An 18,891-nucleotide genomic window follows, 5' to 3' on the forward strand; every position below is an offset into this window, starting at 1 on the left:
GTAGTGAAGCCACCAGGCTCTGTAGACTGTGAAACTCATGTTCCTGGATGGGTCCTGGCCCACGTCACAGTGCACTTTGCTGTGATTGGCTGACATGTGCCCAGCCGCCTCTGAACTCAAAAGGACAGGCCCTCCGTGCCTGGAGCAGGCACTGGCAGCTCCAGTTCCCACCACTCTGGCCTCTAATCCCCAGGGGGCTGTACGCTGCTACTGCAGGCCAGATTGCTGAGCCCTCGGGTGCAGCCTGGAAACAGGTCAGCCTGTGTTGCCCCCGAGTGGGGCTCGAACAGGAAAACCTGGGGAGCAGGGCTCACCTCAAGGGCCGGCTGCAGCACCCTGACGGCTCATCTTGCTTTTCTGGGACATCAGTGAGGGAGGGGGAGGAGGCCCTAAAAGGGGCGACCAGGGCGTGTTCAAGTCATCCCAGACTGTGAGGCAGCCCCGGGGCGACCTCTCCTCCAAACCGGAGTGAAGGGGCAGATGCTTCCCTCCAGCCATGAAAAGGCCCCATCCTGGCCTCTGCCAAAACCTGGACCTACAGAGTGGAGAAACCTTTCCCTCGCCTTCCACGCACCCAAGGGCCCAGGGCATCGTGAGCCAGGCCCCTCGTGGACAGAGGCCGTGTTGCTTGCAGTCTCTCCATCTTTCAGCAACAGGCCAGGACGCTGATCCACAGCCTCCAGCACCTGTAGGCCAGCAGGACCCTGAGCGTCACAGCCGAATCCTCCGAGGTGTGGCCGGTAGCTGTGGGAGAGGAAATGCGTCACGGGCAGCATGAAGAGCATGCACAGGGCCCCACGTTCATGGGGGCCCAGGGGTGAGGTGTGCCGCTTCCTGCCCAAACCTTCCCCGGACAGCTGCAAGGATACGGCCAGGAGTGTGGGGTGGACAGCAGCAGGGGCCACGAGTGAGGGCTGTATGCTCCCTCTGCAGGGGTATGCTCCCGCCTGGTGGGCACCACGGCAGGGCAGCCCAGGCCTCCCCTCTGGGAGCAGGCTGTGGGCAGCCAGCAGAGCCCCTGGAGTTGGGTCTCCTTCCCTCCCTAAAGGCGCCCTGCTTAGACTCATCCAGCTGAGTGGGGCTCCAGTGGTGCTGGAGGTGCGCTTCCCTATACACGCTGGTGGCCTCCAGGGCCTGCCGGAACCGAAGTCGGTGAGCACAGCTTGCAGGGCCTGGAGTCTGCCCTCAGCGCTGCAGGGAGGAACCTAGCCCCTCCGCTGGGCAGGGTCCCAATGGCTGGCACGCCAGCTCTAATTGCAAACCAGCTCCATCTCCATGGGCGGGAGACTCTGCCTGTTTCCCACTGTGGGATGGCACTTTGAGGGACTGCCAGTGCCCCCCTCCAGCAGACTCAGGACTGTGCCTGGGGCCTGTCACTCCTCTTCTCAGGGAGGAGCCACTGAGGGCCAGGGCAAAGAGGCCCAGCCCAGCCTCCAGGCCACACCTGCAGCTCTGCATCTTGGGTGCCACCACAGCCCGAGTTGTGGGGTCCCTGGGCCCCAGGCCTCCCGACTGGGCTGCACCATGCAGCGATTCCCCGCTCAACATCACTGCACAGCAAAGTGCAAGGTGCAGGAAACCACCGAGGCTGAGGGAGACACCTTGTGGTTCCAGGGTCTGCGCAGCCTCCAGGCCTTCCTGCTGGGCAGTCTGACAGGATGCTGGCTCCTCTTCCCCCATCAGCGGCTCCTCCACGATAGCCTGGGAACAGAGTGAATGACTCCCGTTCCTGGGCCCAAGGCGCCCTGGGTTCCATCGTAAGGTGGGGCCAATACTGCCTTTCCCTGCAGTTGCCTTCTGTTTGGTCTTGGCCCCCCAATCTACAAGATTGAGGCCCAGAGAGGTGTGCACCATGTCCCCTTAAGCAGCAAGACCCCTGGCCCCAGATCCCCAGGGGGGTACCTCTCCTTTCACCTGAAGGTGCCTGAGAGACCAACTTGGGAGACTCACCCAGCAGGGATTCCCATCCAACCAAGTGGCCTCTGGCCCCACAGGATCGGGTTTGTGTCCCAGGCCTGCTCGTGTTGGCACAGTGGGGCTGCAACTCTGAGAAGGCCAGCCCAGCAGACGCACGTCCTCCTCAGGCTTGCTGGCACCGTCCTCGGAGAGGACCTGTGATTGAGCCTGGTCCCTCCCATGGGGACAGGGCACAGCCCAGGGTCCCCCTCCCCCCGGCTGATCTCCCCAGGTCTCCCTGGAGGAGCCGAAGCCACTCTGGGACCCCATCTGGAACCCAGGGAGGGAACACACTGTCAGCAGGAGTCACCCCAAGACTCCCTGACTACAGGCCAAGTCCTCAGTGTGGCCCTGGGCGACCCAGAGCTCTAGCCAGGACTGTCCATGTTGGGTCCCACCCTGCCCTAAGCTCACCGCAGACGGTCTACAGTCCTGTGGCTTGAGGCCATCAGCACCCTCCCCGGCTGGACCCTTGGAGCTCCTGACTACAGGCCAAGTCCTTCCCCCAGCCCCGGGCCTGGCAAGGGAGGGCCAGCCACCTCAGGGGCCACGTGTGCCCCCTTCACGGGTGCACAGCCACAGCCAGCCTCCTGAACGGCTTCCCGGGAAGGCGGCTGCACAATGCTCTCAGCCTCTGCCCCGGGTGACTTGTGACTGCTCTGTCCTGGGCATGCGCGCAGAGGCCGAGAACAAGCACCGGCCTCACGCCGACTCGGAGCCAGCGCCTGCTTCCTTCCCAGCTTCTGAGAAAGATCTGTTACCAGGGCCAGTGTGGTGACGCGGCATGCCGATCTTCTGCCTGCAGGACTGCCATCCTGTAAGGGTGCTGGTTTGAGTCCTGGACGCTCCACTTGCAATCTAGTTACCTGCCTGTGCCTTGGAAAGCAGTGGAGAATGGCCCAAGGCCTTGTGACCCTGCGCTCACGTGGGAGGCCCGGAAGAAGCTCCTGGCTTTGATCAGCTCGGCTCCGGCCCCTGGGGCCATTTGGGGAGTGAAGTGTGGGATGGAAGATGTCACTCCTTTTTCTCTGTAAATATATGCTTCTAAGATAAAAATAAATCTTAACAATAACCTCCCCCAAATCTTTAAGATCTCTATTGCTCTGCCTTTCAAATAAATAGATTTTTAAAAATGTGCATGGCCTCCAAATTCCAGCTGCTTCCCCAGCCTCCCAGCCCGGCTCTGCATCCCCACCTGCGGGCTCCTACTCCCCTCCCCGCCGCAGCCGGGAGCAGGACTGCTGTTCCCAGACTCCCTTTCCCTCTTTGCCCACCTGGTGCTGGGCACTCCGTCCTGTCTGGGTCTGCCAGGCTGCCGTCTCCCTGCCCCTCAGCTGCGGTCTTCTTGCCCAGAGCAGAGTCCTTCCTGTCCCCAGGGACAGGCACTTCCTCGGACTCCAGCCCGCTCAAGGCACACTCTCACCTCGGTCTCCCCCGGCTCACAGCATCCCCGCTGATGAGCACCCAGCATCCTGAGGCCATTTCTGCAGCCCCTCTCCCGTGCCTGGCACTGCTGACAGAACCAACTCTACATCTGAGTTCAGGGCTCGGAGGGCAGCAGTTACGGTATGAGAAGTGCACAGAGCTCTCCTGCACAGGGGGGCTGGCGCAGGACTGTTGGAGGGTCCGGCATGAGGACATGCAACCAGCCCTGGGCCTGGGGTGGGGGGCTACTGCTGTGTTCTCAACAGCATCCCCAGGACCAGCATGGTTGGTGTGGGGGGTGTCAGCAGAGGGGACCCACAGCCAAGTGCAGGTGGGCCGGCGCAAACCACTCACCTCAAAGCTGAGTCACCCAGCCTGGGATCGTGCAGGTAGACCCCACGGAGCTGCAGCACATTGCTCATGCATACTGCCAGGCAGCCTCAGAGCCGAACACCTGCAGGAGTCCCCTGAGAAGTCAGCACAGCCCAGGCCAGTCCCTTCCTGAAGGCGGGGCAAGCGAGGCAGCCTTTCTCAACCCCGCACACCAGCCTGCGGGTCCACCTGGCCATGGCCTTCTGCACCACCTCCCTGAACTGCCCAACTCAGAGTGGCTGCAAATAGGAACTCAGATGGAAGGCTGGAGGTGCCCAGAGAGGTGGGAAGCCATGCAGTTGGGTCAGATTGCATGTGATGAGCACCGCTCCTCGGTTAGCAAGGCTACGAGGAGTTTCTGGCAGCGAGGCAAGGCCCGGCGGAATGTCTGCTCACCTCATTGTTGCCTCATCCCATTGTATGGACACTCAATCACCTCTCTGATGTTTCATAGAATTCTCCTGAGGGTGCTGTTGTTTTTCTGCTAATTTGAAGTGATTCCTGTAACTGGTATGACAACTCAAATTGATCAATCATGTTATAAAAACATCTTCAGTGACGTAAGGCTATGACACAGAGCTAAAAGTATACAATAGTATAATTGAGGCCACAATGTCTCCAAACATCCTGTTATGTGCCCACTTTTGTCCTGGAATTTGCCCTGGTAAAAGTAATGTTTTCCTTAAGAAATGGCTTGATAATATCTTGCAACTGATGGCAATCATGGAGATACAAAGAGTTTGTTTACCATGCGCCTCGAATTGTTACATTTTAGTTTCTCACCACAGAAAGCAAAAGCATATGGGGCATCTTCTAAAGGGAAACAAATGTGAACCCCCTCATAATGGCTTAAAATCTCTATCTTATATTGGCACTTAGGTTTAGGGAAAGAAAACAGTTTATAAAGATAAAAGGAAGTTTCTTGCAAAGGCCCTCTGTTTGTAGATTGGCTGAGCTGCCTTGATCCCTTTCACTGCCCTTTAGCAAAAGAACAAAAAACAATTGAATTAGCACTAGGTGAAGGTGATGGTAATTAATGCATGACTTGATTATAAGATTTAGCAAAGAATCTATGTTATATGCTTTTATAAGATCCTTTTATGATCTTTTAATTCTGTACTCTTAATATTCTAAGCAATATTTGCTTGTGTTTAGTAAAAATTGATTTTGAGTATAAGTAAATCATTTGTCACCATGTAACCACATGCACTGCCAACCGTGGAGTTCCTGGCTTCAGCCAGGTGACTGCAGGTTTCAGTGAGTAATGGTTTGTTGAAACTGTTTTCCTTAGGATTGTTTTTTGTATTCTCTTAACCATGATGTAAAAATGAAACAATTGGATATTGTGCAAAAGCTTGTGATGATTTGTGCATAAATAAAGAAGGCAACTTTTCTGAGTTGTCCATTATGAGCATCAAGCCATAGTGGTCCGTGTCTTTATCTTTTCCTCTTATAGTCTCGCCGATCCAAGCATCCTTTGCAAGCTCTCAGTCAGCCGGAGCTGGTCTGCGGTACAGAGGGGTGGGGACAGGCCTGGGCCAACAGCCAGCCACAGCAGGATGACGGCCTGGCTTGAAACCCGAGGCCTGAGGTTTCAAGGTTTATAGCTGTGCGTCGGGCTGGGTATGTGGGCCTCACAGAGTGACATGGGGGCCTCAGCACCCCACTGCCACCCACTGCCCCTGGTCTCCAAATGCTACCACAGGTGTGATGCAATCCCCTACTGGACCCCCAAGACAGATCCCGCGTCTACATGTTTCTGGGCTACACAGCTCCTCAGGAATTCTGTCTCCTCTGGGGGACTGGCAAGAGGCGCCCCCCAAAACTCCTGCACTGAGGGGCTTTCCGGATGGGGCACAGCAACGCAGGAGAAGCCTGAGCTTGGGACCTGACAGGTTTGGTTGGGCGTCAGGGTCACGGCCTCCAGCGGGTCATTTCCATGTGCCCATCTCCTCGGTTGAATAGGGCCTGCACGTGCCCCCGGCCCTGACCCATGAGAGGAGAGCTCTCACAAGGGCCCCTTCCCCAGGGTCCCCGTCTCTGCTGTCACCTCCACAAAGCCAGGGTGGTCACCGGCTATTTACAGTTCAGGGGTAAAAGTAACCAAAGAAGATGCAGGGCTGCCCAGCCTGGCCCCCCCAACTCACTGCCCAGTCACCCTCAAGCTGGGATCCTGGGGCACACGTTGTGGTGCAGTGGTTCAGCCACCACCTGGAACCCCGGCATCCTGTATCAGAGTGCTGGTTCGAGTCCCAGCTGCTCCTCATTCCCGATCCAGTTTCTTGCCATTACACTAAGAAGTCAGCAGATGATACACGAACCACCCGTGTCCCTGCCACCCTCATGGATGCCACCTTGGTGGAGTTCCTGGCTTCTGGCTTCAGCCTGGCCCAGCCTGGCTACTGTGGGCATCTGAGGAGTGAGTCAGCCAATGGAAGCTCTGTCTCATCCTCTCTGCCATTCAACTACCTAAGTTTTAAAGGGGGTGAGGGCAGGACCTCCCGAGGGACAGAAGAGCGGCCTCTTCCTGCCTCCTCCGGCAGGATGCCCGCCCTCTCCTCTTTCCTTCACGAGGACGAACCTCAGGGGACAGGACAGCACCTTCTTCACTCTAAACCAAAGCCCAGGCACCGTGCCGGGACATGCCCAGGTGGCCCAGCTCACAGCAGCTGCCCGGGGGGACAGCAGAGGCAGGACCACCCTGTGGCAGGTCCCTGGCCCCCCACTTACTCACCCAGCAACTACCTGAGCATCCCGGCCAGTGCTACCCACGGTGAGTCGTCCACTGCTGAGGATGTTCGTGGCCACCTGCAGGAGACCAGGAAATGGTCAGCGGCCCTGAAGGAGGCAGAGGCCACAGAGCCAACATCACTTGCCTAGTTCCTGGAAACACAGGGCAGGGCCCGGGAACGCTGACTCCACACTGGGCCAAGGGAGGCACCCACTTTCTTTGGGCTGGGAGCAGTCTAGGGCGGAAGGAAGCACCGTCCTTCACCTCAGGGGAGACGCAGGCACTGCGGCAGCTCCCACCAACCCCCTGGTGTCGCCTGCCCTCCCCCAGCTTAGGCCACTGCACACCCACGTCCCACCACCCCACACCGATTCCAGTCTTTCAGGCAGGCAGGCAGGACTGACGGACCTGCTGGGGCTGCGAGCTGCCGACGCCCCAGTGATGCTTCCGGGTCATGACCCACTGACAGAAGCCACAGTGACCGCCCTGAGCCCCACAGCAGCTTCTGCAGGACACGCAAGCCCACGTCCTCTGCACCGCATCAGTGCCTCCCACTGACGTGACCCCGCAGGATGACCCGGGAGCTCCGCAGTACCTCTGCTCCCACCGCCCCCCCAGTCCTGAGACCCAGGGCAGGTAACGAGCAGCAGGGAGAGGGACCAGAACCCACCAGCACCCACCAGCCCACTCAGTTTTCACTTGGCCTTTTATCCGTTTTGTGGTCTCTGCAACCACCCGAGTGGGTCACACATCTTAGTGTTACAGAGACACCACAAGCAATCCTATTAGCAACCAAGAACACGAGCTATCTACTTTGCCTTTCATGGTCAGCCATTTTCCACCTCTCAACAGCAGATGTCTCTGCTGCTGAGGGACTGGGGAAGAAGCTCGCACTGCCGCTGGAGGAAGCAGCCCTGGCCCCCCTTTCCAGCAGCCAACCTGGTCATGCAGGCTAAGACCGCTGACCCAATGCCCCCAACCAGACAACTGGGAAACACATGTACCGCACAAGGTGGCTGGGAACCGGAAGGGGCGAAGACAACGACAAATGCCAAACACTAGAGGCCTGATGACGTGAAATACACTGTGACACGGAGGAACTGTGTGCAGTGGCAGATGTTAACATATCACGGGCCACCGTGTTATCCCAGCAGCCTAGGCTTCTGCCTGTGGTGTCAGCATCCCATGTGGGTGCTGGTTTGAGTCCCAGTGGCTTCACCTCCAACCGAGCTCCCTGCTAATGGCCTGGGAAGGTAATGGAGAAGGGGCCAAGTGCCTGGGCCCCTGCACTCACGTGGGAGACCTTGGAGAAGCTCTGGCTCCTGGCTTCAGACCTGCCCAGCTCTGGCTCTGACAGCCATGTGAGGAGTCAACCAGTGCATGGGAGATCTGTGTCCCTCCTTCTGTGTCACTCTGGCCTTTCAAATAAAAATCAATCTTTTTAAAGATGTTAACATACTAAAGTTGTTGTGATTTGTTAATAAGTGAAAACACTCAGCATCATGTAAGTGATGGGGACCCTGTCAGAGGGTATAGAAAGACACGCGCCCCCCAGCAACGGCAGGGGCTCCTGTCGGGGTGGGCTCCGGGTGAGTTCATCTCTTCTCTGTCTCTACTTTGTGTGTCGTGCCTGGGTCACATGAGCAGAAACCTGACTCTGCACACGGCCTGCTGCCCAGGGGGTCCTTCTGCCTTTCCTTCCACATTCACTGAGCAGCCCTAAGTACCAGGAGTTTGGGGGTAAGACTTCATCTGAGCCTTACTTGGTACCCACAATACCCCCAGAGTGGGGGACTGCATGACCGCTGCTTCAGGGTCAAGGTGCACCGAGAACCCCCAACCCACAAAAAACAGCCCAAGATAAAAATGGGCAAAGGACCTAAATCGGTGTTTCTTCAATGAAAAGACACAAATGGACAGTAACACAAGGAAAGGTGAAGCTTTGTTATGAAGGAGACGCAAACCAAACACAGTGAGCTACCTGCCATCCTGCAGGACAATGGGCACTAACCAGTGTTGGTGAGGATGAGAGAGCTCCAACACACACACGCACGCACGCACACACACTCTCTCTCTCTCTCTCTCTGGCACGTGGCTGGCAGGAATAAAAAATGGCGTAGCTGCTGTGGAAACCAAAACGGCAGCTTTACAAAAAGTTACACACAATCTCAGATGGCCCCGCAATTCTACAACAGAATGTATTTCCCATTCAGAACCTGACATCCGGGAGCCGGCCGGTGACACAGCAGTTAAGTCTTCACTTCATGCCCACAACCACTCCCCGCCCCGGGCAGAGCGCCTTGGCTCCTAATTCTAGCTTCCTGTAAGGTACACTCCAAGAGCCAGCAGGTGAGACAAGGACCTGGCCCCTGTCACCCAGGCAGGAGAGCTAAACAGTTCCTGGGAGCTGGCATGATGGCGGAACAGACGGCCCTCCACCTGTGGCACCAACATCCCATATGGTCACCAGTTCGAGTCCTGCTGCTCCATTTCTGATTCAGCTCTCTGTCGGTGTGCCTGGGAAGGCAGTGGAGGATGGCCCAAGGGGCCCCTGCACGAGACCTGGAACACGCTCCTGCTGACCAGCCCAGTCCTGGCTGTTGTGGCCATTTGGGGAGTGACCCCACGGGTGGGAAGGCTCTCTTTCTCTTCTCTCCCTCTGTAAGCCTTTAAAGTAAAATAAATAAATCTCAAACAAACAAACAAATGAGTTGTACAGCTAAGGGTCAGCACTGGCTGTGGCAAGCACTGGGAGTTTCTAAAAGATGAAAATTCTGTTTATCTTCTTTTCAAATAAAAAGAAGTAGAGAAGGGGTGGAGGAAACCTTCCATCTGCTGATTCACTCCCAGATGGCCCCAACAGGCCAGGCGGGGCCAAACCAAAGCCGGCAGCCCTGAGCTCCTACAGGGTCTCCCACGGGGGCGGCAGGGCCTGGGATGGACCTAAGCAGGGAGCAGGACTGAAGGCAGAGCAGCTGGGATTCAAGCTGGTACTCTGCTATATTGCGGCAAGTGGTGGTTTAATCTGCTTGGCTGCAATTGCTGGCCCTCAAAATAAGTTTTCAACAAAACTGAAATTTCAGTTTCACAGCATCATCACTGATCTTAGCTAATAGTGCGAACAATCCACATACCCATCATGTATTTATCACTGGATAAATCCAATGTGCTCCGCCCATACAGTAGAGTATTATTCAGTCATAAAAAGGAATGATGTCGGGCCCGGCGGCGTGGCCTAGCAGCTAAAGTCCTCGCCTTGAAAGCCCCGGGATCCCATATGGGCGCCGGTTCTAATCCCGGCAGCTCCACTTCCCATCCAGCTCCCTACTTGTGGCCTGGGAAAGCAGTCAAGGACGGCCCAAAGATTTGGGACCCTGCACCCGCGTGGGAGACCCGGAAGAGGTTCCAGGTTCCCGGCATCGGATCGGTGGTTGCGGCTCACTTGGGGAATGAAGCATCGGATGGAGGATCTTCCTCTCTGTCTCCTTCTCTCTGTATATCTGACTTTGTAATAAAATAAATAAATCTTTAAAAAAAAAAAAAAAAAAGGAATGATGTCCTGGGAGAGCAAGATGGCACATCAGGCTAACCCTCTGCCTGCAGCACCAGCATCCCATATGGGCGATAATTCGTGTCCTGGCTGTTCCACTTCCAATCTAGCTCCCTGCTTATGGCCTGGGAAAGCAGCATAGCATGGATCAAGATCTTGGGTTCCTGCACCCACATGGGAGACTAAGAGGAGGCTCCAGGCTCCAGGCTTCAGATTGGCTGAACTCCATTGTGGCTGTTTGGGGAGTGAACAGGTTGTTGAAAGATCTCTCACCTTTTTGTAAGTCTGTCTTTCAGACAAAAATAAATGTTTAGAAAGGGGGAGATGCTGGGGACAATGCGGTCCTGACTGATGCTACAACGTGGCTGGACCTTGAAAACATGATGCTAAATGAAGCATGAACCCAACAGTCTGCATGGAGCATCCCCTAGGGGCACCAGGTCAGGTCCCAGCTGCTCTGCTCCTGACCCTGCTCCCTGATCCTGCCTGGAAAGGCAGTGGAGGATGACCTGCACCCAATGGGAGACCTGGAAGCAGCTCCTGGCTTTGGATCAGCTCAGCTCTGGCCACTGGGACCATTTGAAGAGTGAACCAGTGGATGCAAAATCTCTTTCTCTCTGTCTTTCCTTTTCTGTGTAACTCTGCCTTTCAAATGAAAATAAAGTAGATCTTCAGAAAAAAAAAAAAGTAGGTCTGTGTGCTCCACTGACCCAGCAGCTTACCGGTTCTGTCAAGACAACAGTCCGAGTTCCCTGCTAACTCAGCACTTTGCAAGTCCCATCGAGAAAATAGGGCCACGTTCTCCACCGACTTAGAGCCTCCATCAATGGCCAGGCAGGGAACCGTGCACCTGGCAGCAACTGAGAAGCCTGCCCACACACCAGAGGGGAACTCACAGGGTGCTGACCCAGGAAAAGCCTCCCTTCACGGCCAGGGCAGACCTGGGCAGCAGAACTGAACCCCGGGCCCCTGTGACTGTGGAATCTTGCACACAGAACTGTGGGAAATCTGTGACTGCATGACTGGGTGAAGTGGGCAGCTGGGTCGCGGGGCACTGAGAGAACCACCCAGTTCTCCTGCATGGCACTGGTGCTGGCGGGGTGGGGACTATGGCTACGGTGGCACAGCCTCCGCCGTCAATCACCTGGAGTTGAGTGATCCCTGCCTCCCTGTGAAGACAGAGAGGTGATCCCCTGCCCAACCTGGGTGTCACCCCACACTGTCACCCCACACTGTCACCCCACACTGGAGCACCGACCAGAAGATGCGGCCCCTCCCAGGACACACCCCCGACAGTCACTGAAAGATCAGCTCCTCCATTAGACTCGGGAACACAGTTCAGGATCAAAACATCGAAGGAGAAAACCCACTAGCCTACTGAAATGCTAGAGAGAGAGAGAGAGAGAGAAAGAGAGAAAGAGAGAAAGAGAGAAAGAGAGAAAGAGAGAAAGAGAGAAAGAGAGAAAGAAAGAAAGAAAGAAAGAAAGAAAACACAGGAGCAGCAGGGAGCCAGAAACAGAATTAGAATGCAAGAAGGAAGAGTCTGAGGAAGTGCCCGACCGGGAGAGAAATCAAACTGAAATCCCAGGGACGAGGAACTCACTACGCCAAGTAAGAAATACAACGGAAAGCTTCAAGCACAGGCAGGCAGAAGAAACAATCTGAACTTGCACAGGAGTCAGCATGGGGGGGGTCGACATGGCCTGTGGGTTCCGATGCTGGGACACACCCCCAGGCTCTGGTCCCTGAGATCAGAGACCCTGTTCCATCTGGGACCAGCCAGACATAAAGCCCAGATTTTTTCATGAAGCCAAAGGCCATTGGTGGAGGCCCCCAGCTAGGACCCTGGGCTCAGCCCCTGGCCCAGTGTGGTTGCATGCTGCAGGTGGAGCTGCCTAGAGCCTGTCAGGTCCCTGGTCTGCTTTTCCCAGACGAGCACAGTGGCTATGGCCTGCCCAAGCCCCGTCATGTGCCTGGCTTGTCAAAAGCCATTGGTGCTCTCCCTGCAAACCCCTAGTACTCCGGTTTGAAGCCCCTGGCCAGGCTCAGACAGGCACTGTGGCATGCTGAGAGTGTGGCCTACCTAGGGCCCCTGCCTGCTCCCAGACTGGCATGAGGAAATTGACAACCTAGACGGATCAGTAACTAAGATGGAGACTGGATCGGTAATCAACACGTTCCCACCAAAGAAGAGTCCAGGACTGGATGGCTTCACTGCTGAATTCTACTAAACCTTTCAGGAAGAACTAATTCCAATTCTTTCTAATCTATTTGAAACAACAGAAAGGCGGGGAATCCTCCCAAATTCTTCCTATGAGGCTAATACCACTTTAATGAAAAAAATCAGAGAACAGAGTTAGCACGGTGACACATTAGGCCAATTGCCACCCTGTGGCATCAGCATCCCATGTGAACGCTGGTTCGTGTCCCAGTTGCTGCACTTTCAATCCCGCCCCCTGCTTACAGCCTGGGAAAACAACAGAGGGTGGCTTCCCTTGGGCCCCTGCACCTGTAGGGGAGACCTGGCTTTGCATCAGCTCAGCCCTGACCATTGCCGCCATTTGGGGAGTGATTCAATGGATAGAAAACCTTCTCTATCTCTCCTCCTCCCTCTGTAAAATCTGCCTTTAAAGTAAATACTTTAAAAATATATATAACTAGATATCACAAAGAGAACTGTAAACTAATATCCATGTTGAATATAGACACAAAAATCCTCAACAAAATACTAGCTAATTGAATCCCACATCACATCAGAAAGCTCATTCGCCCAGTACATATGAGATTTATTCCAAGTATGCAGGGATGGTTCAACATTTGCAAGTCAATAAAATGTGACACACATTAACAAGCTGAAGAAAAAAACCATGATTATCTCAATAGACACAGAGCAAGCACTAGACAAAATTCAACATTCCTTCATGCTAAAAACCTTAAACAAAATGGATAGAGAAGGAACATTCTTCCACACAATCAAGGCAAGGCAAGCTCTCCCTGCTGCCAGATGACACGATCCTCTACATCAGGGAACCAAAGACTCTACTAAGGAACCACAAACATCAACAACCTTTGCACACACAAATGGTTCCATGGCTAAGAAAGAACTCGTATAGTCAGCACCATCTGTAATAGCAGCCAACAAAACAATAAAATCCAGAATAAGTTTAACCAAGGACATGAGGGGTCTCTGTTGAAAACTAAAAAGCATTAAAGAAAGAAATAGAAAAAAAAAAAACCACCAACAACACATGGAGAGATCCATAAACTTGGCAGATTGGCAGATTATGAAAATGTCTATATTACTAAAAGTAATTTACAGACACAAGGCATTTCCAATCAAGGTACCTATAATATTATTCTCACATCTAGAAAATATGATGCTAAAATTCATATGACAACACAAGACACTCCGAATAGCTAAAGCAACCTTCAGCAACAAAAACAAATTTGGAAACATATCATGCCTGAAGACGTACTACAAAATAGTTGTAATTGAAACAGAATGGTACTAACATAAAGACCCAGCTGGAGAGAACTGGAGCAGAAATGAACCCGCACATCTACAGCCAACAAATTTTTGACAAGTGGACTGAAACCAAGCCAGGGAAAAAGGACGTCCTCTTCAACAACTGGTTATGTTAGTACAGAGATTTCTCAGGCATCTGAAAATAGATCTACCATACGACCCCAGCCATCCCACCCCTGGGAATATATACATATGAAATGAAACCCGCTTGTGACAGAGTTGTCTATACGCCCGTGCTTATAGCAGCACAAATCACAATAGCTAAAACATGAAATCAACCCAACACGCACACCAAAGAATGACTGAATAAAGAAAATGTGGCACAGGATCCGGCACGATGGCTCAGCTGCTAAACCCTCACCTTGCATGTGCCGGGATCCCATATGATGCTGGTTCCTGTCCTGGCAGCTCCACTTCCCTTCCAGCTCCCTGCTTGTGGCCTGGGAAATCATTAGAGGACCAAAGCCTTTGGACCCTGCACCTGCGTGGGAGACCTGGAGGAAGCTCCTGGCTTGGACAGGTTCAGCTCCGGCCGACGCGGCCACTTGGGTAATAAAACAGTGGATGGAAGACCCTTCTCCCTTTAGCTCCTTCTCTCTGTAAATATACATTTCCAATAAAGTCTTTAAAAAGGTGATACATGCACTTCAAGGAATATTGCTCAGCCACAAAAAAAAAAAAAAAAGAATGAAAAATCTTTATCTTTGGCAACAAAATGGATCCAACTGAAAACCATTATGCTTGGTGAAACAAGCCAGTCCCCAAAACACAAATATCGTGTGCTCTCTCTGATCTGCAGCAACACAAAGAGCACAGAACAACTCCGTAATATCTACAAGTGACACGCGCACCCTGAGAATTAACTTCTGAGTCTACACTCCTGAGTAATAGAATACCCATTTTTTCCTTTTTCACCTACTTGCTATGTCATGATATCTTAATATATTGCAATGTTAATTCTATTACAGTTGGGCTCGGCAGCGTGGCCTGGTGGCTAAGGTCCTCGCCTTGATCCCATATGGCCGCTGGTTCTAATCCCGGCAGCTCCACTTCCTCTCTATCTCTCCTCCTCTCAGTATATCTGACTTTGTAATAAAAATAAAATAAATCTTAAAAAAAAAAAATTCTATTACAGTTACATGAATGAATATGCCATTGTAACGACTTGGGGAAAAAATAAAGGCAGGATACAGGGCAAGAGGAGGGGGAGGGAGGAGGAAAAGGCCCTAGGCTTCTAAATCTGTATCGTGAAAAATGTGAAATCTACTCATTTTATATAAATTAAAAAATCATTAAAAATTACAAGCAGAAAAATATTATTGAAAAAAGTGTGGTAGAACTGTAACTAACAGGGGCGGGTGTTTGGCACAGTGGTGGAGATGCTCTCATACTGCAGGTTTGAATCCCAGCTCTGCCCCATGTCCCAGCAGCTGGCTAGTGCATTCCTGGGCAGCAGCAAGTGACAGCTCCAACAGATGCATCTCTGCATCCACGAGGGAGACCTGGATGGAGCACCTGGCTCCCACTCATCTGGGGAGTGAATTAGTAACGCGAATAATCTGCCTGTATCTCTCTCAGGCTCTCAAAAAAAGTTGTAAACAAGTATCTACCAATAAGGGGACAAAAAAAAAAAAAAAAATACAATGCAATATCATACAGGCTCCAAACCCAAAGGGAGGTGGTTGCGGTACATGTTAAACCCACACCTGGGATGACAGCCCATTCTGGGATGCCAGTCTGAATCTCAGCTATTCCGCTTTCTCATCCAGCTTCCTGCCAGTAACGCCACACACTTGAATTTGTACCACCCACATGTTAGGCTCAGATGGAGCTGCTGGCTTCAGCCTGGCCCAAGCCTAGCTGTCGTAGGCACTTGGGGAATAAATAGAAGATTTCTATCTCACTCTCACTGTATCTCATTTTGCCTAAAAAACAAACAAGCAAGCAAAAAACCTGGGCCTGGACCTGACACAGTAGCCTAGCTGCTAAAGTCCTCGCCTTGCATGTGCCAGGATCCCATATGGGCACCAGTTCTAATTCTGGCACTCCGGCTTTCCATCCAACTCCCTGCTTGTGGCCTGGGAAAGCAGTCGAGGACAGCCCAAAGCCTTGGGACCCTGCATTCGCGTGGGAGACCCAGAAGCTCCTGGCTCCTGGCTTTGGATTAATTAGCTCAGCTCTGGCAGTTGTGACTGCTTGCGGAGTGAATCAACAGATGGAAGATCTTCCTTTCTGTCTCTCCTCCTCTCTGTATATAACTTTCCAATAAAAAATAAATCTTTTTTTAAAAATCTTAAAAAAAAAAAAAAAAAAAGGGAAGAAGTAAAACCGGGAGGGAGGAATCTCTGTACTTATAAAACTGCATCATGGAAGGTGATAACAAAAAAACCACAACTTTAACTATAAAAGATGGGGGAAAGGACTACAATGACAACAACGATCAGCCTGTGTTTATATTCCCTAAGGAATCTCCGACATGTCAACACTGGCAAAGCCGAGTGTGAAGAGGCTACTGCAGAATGTTTGCAGAAAAAGTGGAATTAGAGGATAAATCTACTTTTGCGCAGGAGAAAAAAAGTTGAAATCCAAGCACAGTCTCTTTCACACTGTACATTTTCCATGAATTCTAAAAACATGTATTTCTGGCATTCATTTTTTGCACCAAAAATAAACATTCACTTCCATTTCCCATGAACATTCTCCAAATACCCTTGAAGTACATTTAGGATGTCATTTCTCTCAAAACAGTGTTAGAAAATTGCTTAGGCAAAGGACATCAAGGAAAATTCAGACAAGCGAAGAACCAAGACATAACCAGACGCAGGAACAGGACAGAGGGAGGGTCCCAGTGCTACGGCGGGGCAGGACAGAGCGAGGGTCCCAGTGCTACGGCGGGGCAGGCCAGAGCGAGGGTCCCAGTGCTACGGCGGGGCAGGCCAGAGCGAGGGTCCCAGTGCTACGGCGGGGCAGGCCAGAGCGAGGGGACAGCAGCTGTACAACAATGTGACAGGAACTAGGAAGAACTGCGAGTTCCAGCTCGCCCAGGGGTGCAGAGCTGCGTTGTGTCACATCCCAGGGCCTTCCGCAGCCCGTGAACTCCGGCATAGGGGTTCAGCTCTCTAAGGGTTTACTGCTGGGGCGGGGGAAGGGGGCAAGGCAAGTGCTGTAAGTGCAAATCCACGGTCCTCCACACGTCACTTAACACCACCACCATTAGCTCTTCCATGCTCATCTTCCAACACTCAGGTCTCAAAATCACAAACACGAATCTCAAATTCAACTCCCAGTGAATGCGAACGGGACATGCTGCAAAGGCCCCCTGAACTCAACCTCCCCCAAGAATCCAGTCTGCCAGCGCCTTTGGAGGAAGCACCCCCAATCAGCAAAGTCAGGCTGCAGGAGGCGACAAGGGTGAAAGGCCGGACAGCCAACTGAGCTCTCGCTTGGCGCTTCGCTTCTGTTCTGTTGGGATGGCTAGAGCAGCAAGGTAACTGACATCATCGCAGTCAGCATTGAATACCAAGACACCAGTTCCAAACAGGGCCCTGAGGATGCCTAGCCAGCCTCCAAGCCACGGGGACAGAGCTACAAGGAACAGCTGAACTCACCGGGAAGGGACAGCTTGAGTAGACCCCACCCCCACCTCCAGCAGGTAGGGAGCTTGTGGGCCTGAGTTACATAGGGCCCCAGCCCATGGCCGGGTGTGTAGGGTGCTGCAGAGCGCCCCACCTGCTGGCCCTCCTGGCTGAGGGGGGCGGGGAGGGAGTGGAGGCGGCACCACCCTTTGCTCCCCTGAAGCAGCCGTCTCTTCCAGAACACCCAGCCCTCTCCTTCTGCCTCCCCTTCCCGGAGCAGTGCCGGGGCTGCGTCTGGCTCACCATGGGTTCCCCCGAGTTCAGGGCACCCGCGGATATAGCACGCACAGGTGAAAGTTGAGCTAGAGTAAATCCAGGGTCTCCAATGGCGGCCGGACTCCTGCGGCGCCTGCCCCAGGTGGGCGCAGTTCCCGCAAAGACCAAGCGGACCAGGCGGGCGAGCGAGGGAGGACGCCCCGGGGGCGCTCTGGGAGGCCTGCCCGGGAGCGGGGGTCTGTGCCCAAGCGGCCGCCAGGGCTTCTGCATGCCCAGAGGTCCCGCACACCGAGAGCCCAGCGAGGTCGAGGCGGCGGGACCCGGGGCAAGACGGAGTAGGACGCTGAGGGCCCGAGGCCGGGGGCCGGGTCAGCAGGGTGGGCACCTGCTGAGGCTCAGAACGGAGATTGAACTGGAGGCCAGGCGAGCTAGAAAGGACCGCGGAGCTGGGGTCGGGTACCCCGAGACTCTACAATACCTGTGAGCCGAAGCGCTGGGCAGCAGCAACTCTGGTCGGCTCTCCGCCCGCGGTTCCAACACCTGGCAGCAATTGATCAGTCACTGGGAGATGGGCGGGGCTTCCGTCTGGGCGGGGCAGAAGGGGCCAAGCAGGGGCCTCCGATTCTGGAAGCTCGTTGCATTCATTCCCTCTCTCACGTGTGTCCTCATTTGCCAGAGACCAGCTCCAGCTGAGTTCGGAGCTCACGAAAGATGAGAAAAGATGGACCATGATTGTAACAGACAATGCAAGAAAGCTGTCCCTTTTATTTATACAGAACTCAGGCTTTTCCCACAGGCTTTTCACGTCATGGCTAAGTGGGTGTTTCCACCTTGTAGCCAGGAATGCCTCAGCTGGCAGCACCTATGCACCAGTAACACACTCCTACCGCATTCCTCATTTTACAACTTGTCAGTTAAAGAAGAAAATATATCACAGAGGGAAAAACGTAAAGATCAGAAACAAAAATCTTTAAACACAAATTCCCACTACAACCATGGGTTTAACAACCCTTTAATTAGTTTGAAAGCATGTTTTACAATGTTAGTAAAAACATCCCTGAGCTCTTCCAACCAAAGGATTGTGGGAGCGGCCAAGATGGCATGAGGATGACTCACCAAGATGCTGTTAACATTAGTTTCTAAGCTCACATCAGTTACAGAGAACACCTCACAAGAGCAAGCAACAATGCATCAACCGATGTCAGGGTAGTTGAATGTCCGTGAAACTGCAGAGTTTCATGGAGGGACATCTACCAGGCCTTGCCATACAGCTGGGAGCTCCCTGCAGCCTTGCCAGCAGGGGAGCCATTCTCTTTGCACCTTTGGGTGCCCCAATGACACAAAGGCTGGGAGGCCCTGGCTCCCAGCACCCATTCATTCATTCACCTAAGGATTCTCTACTGCAAACTTAAAGCACCAATTATGTGCCTACCAGCAGGTCCACCCCATCTTCCCAAAACACCCACTCCTCTCTTCCCTG

At 53.3% G+C, this 18,891-nt stretch overlaps 1 long non-coding RNA gene across 1 annotated transcript; it reads right to left on the reverse strand.

The window, feature by feature from the left end:
* Positions 1 to 481: 481 nt before the first annotated feature.
* Positions 482 to 2,977, reverse strand: LOC131482871 (uncharacterized). The gene is made up of 3 exons (XR_009247362.1): positions 2,718 to 2,977; positions 1,602 to 1,701; positions 482 to 744 (listed from the first exon to the last, which is right to left on the reverse strand). It is a non-coding gene; the product is annotated as an uncharacterized LOC131482871 (long non-coding RNA).
* Between the last annotated feature and the right edge of the window lie 15,914 nt (positions 2,978 to 18,891).

The sequence above is a fragment of the Ochotona princeps genome, chromosome 21 (assembly GCF_030435755.1).
Source record: "Ochotona princeps isolate mOchPri1 chromosome 21, mOchPri1.hap1, whole genome shotgun sequence".
NCBI classification, from domain to species: domain Eukaryota; kingdom Metazoa; phylum Chordata; class Mammalia; order Lagomorpha; family Ochotonidae; genus Ochotona; species Ochotona princeps.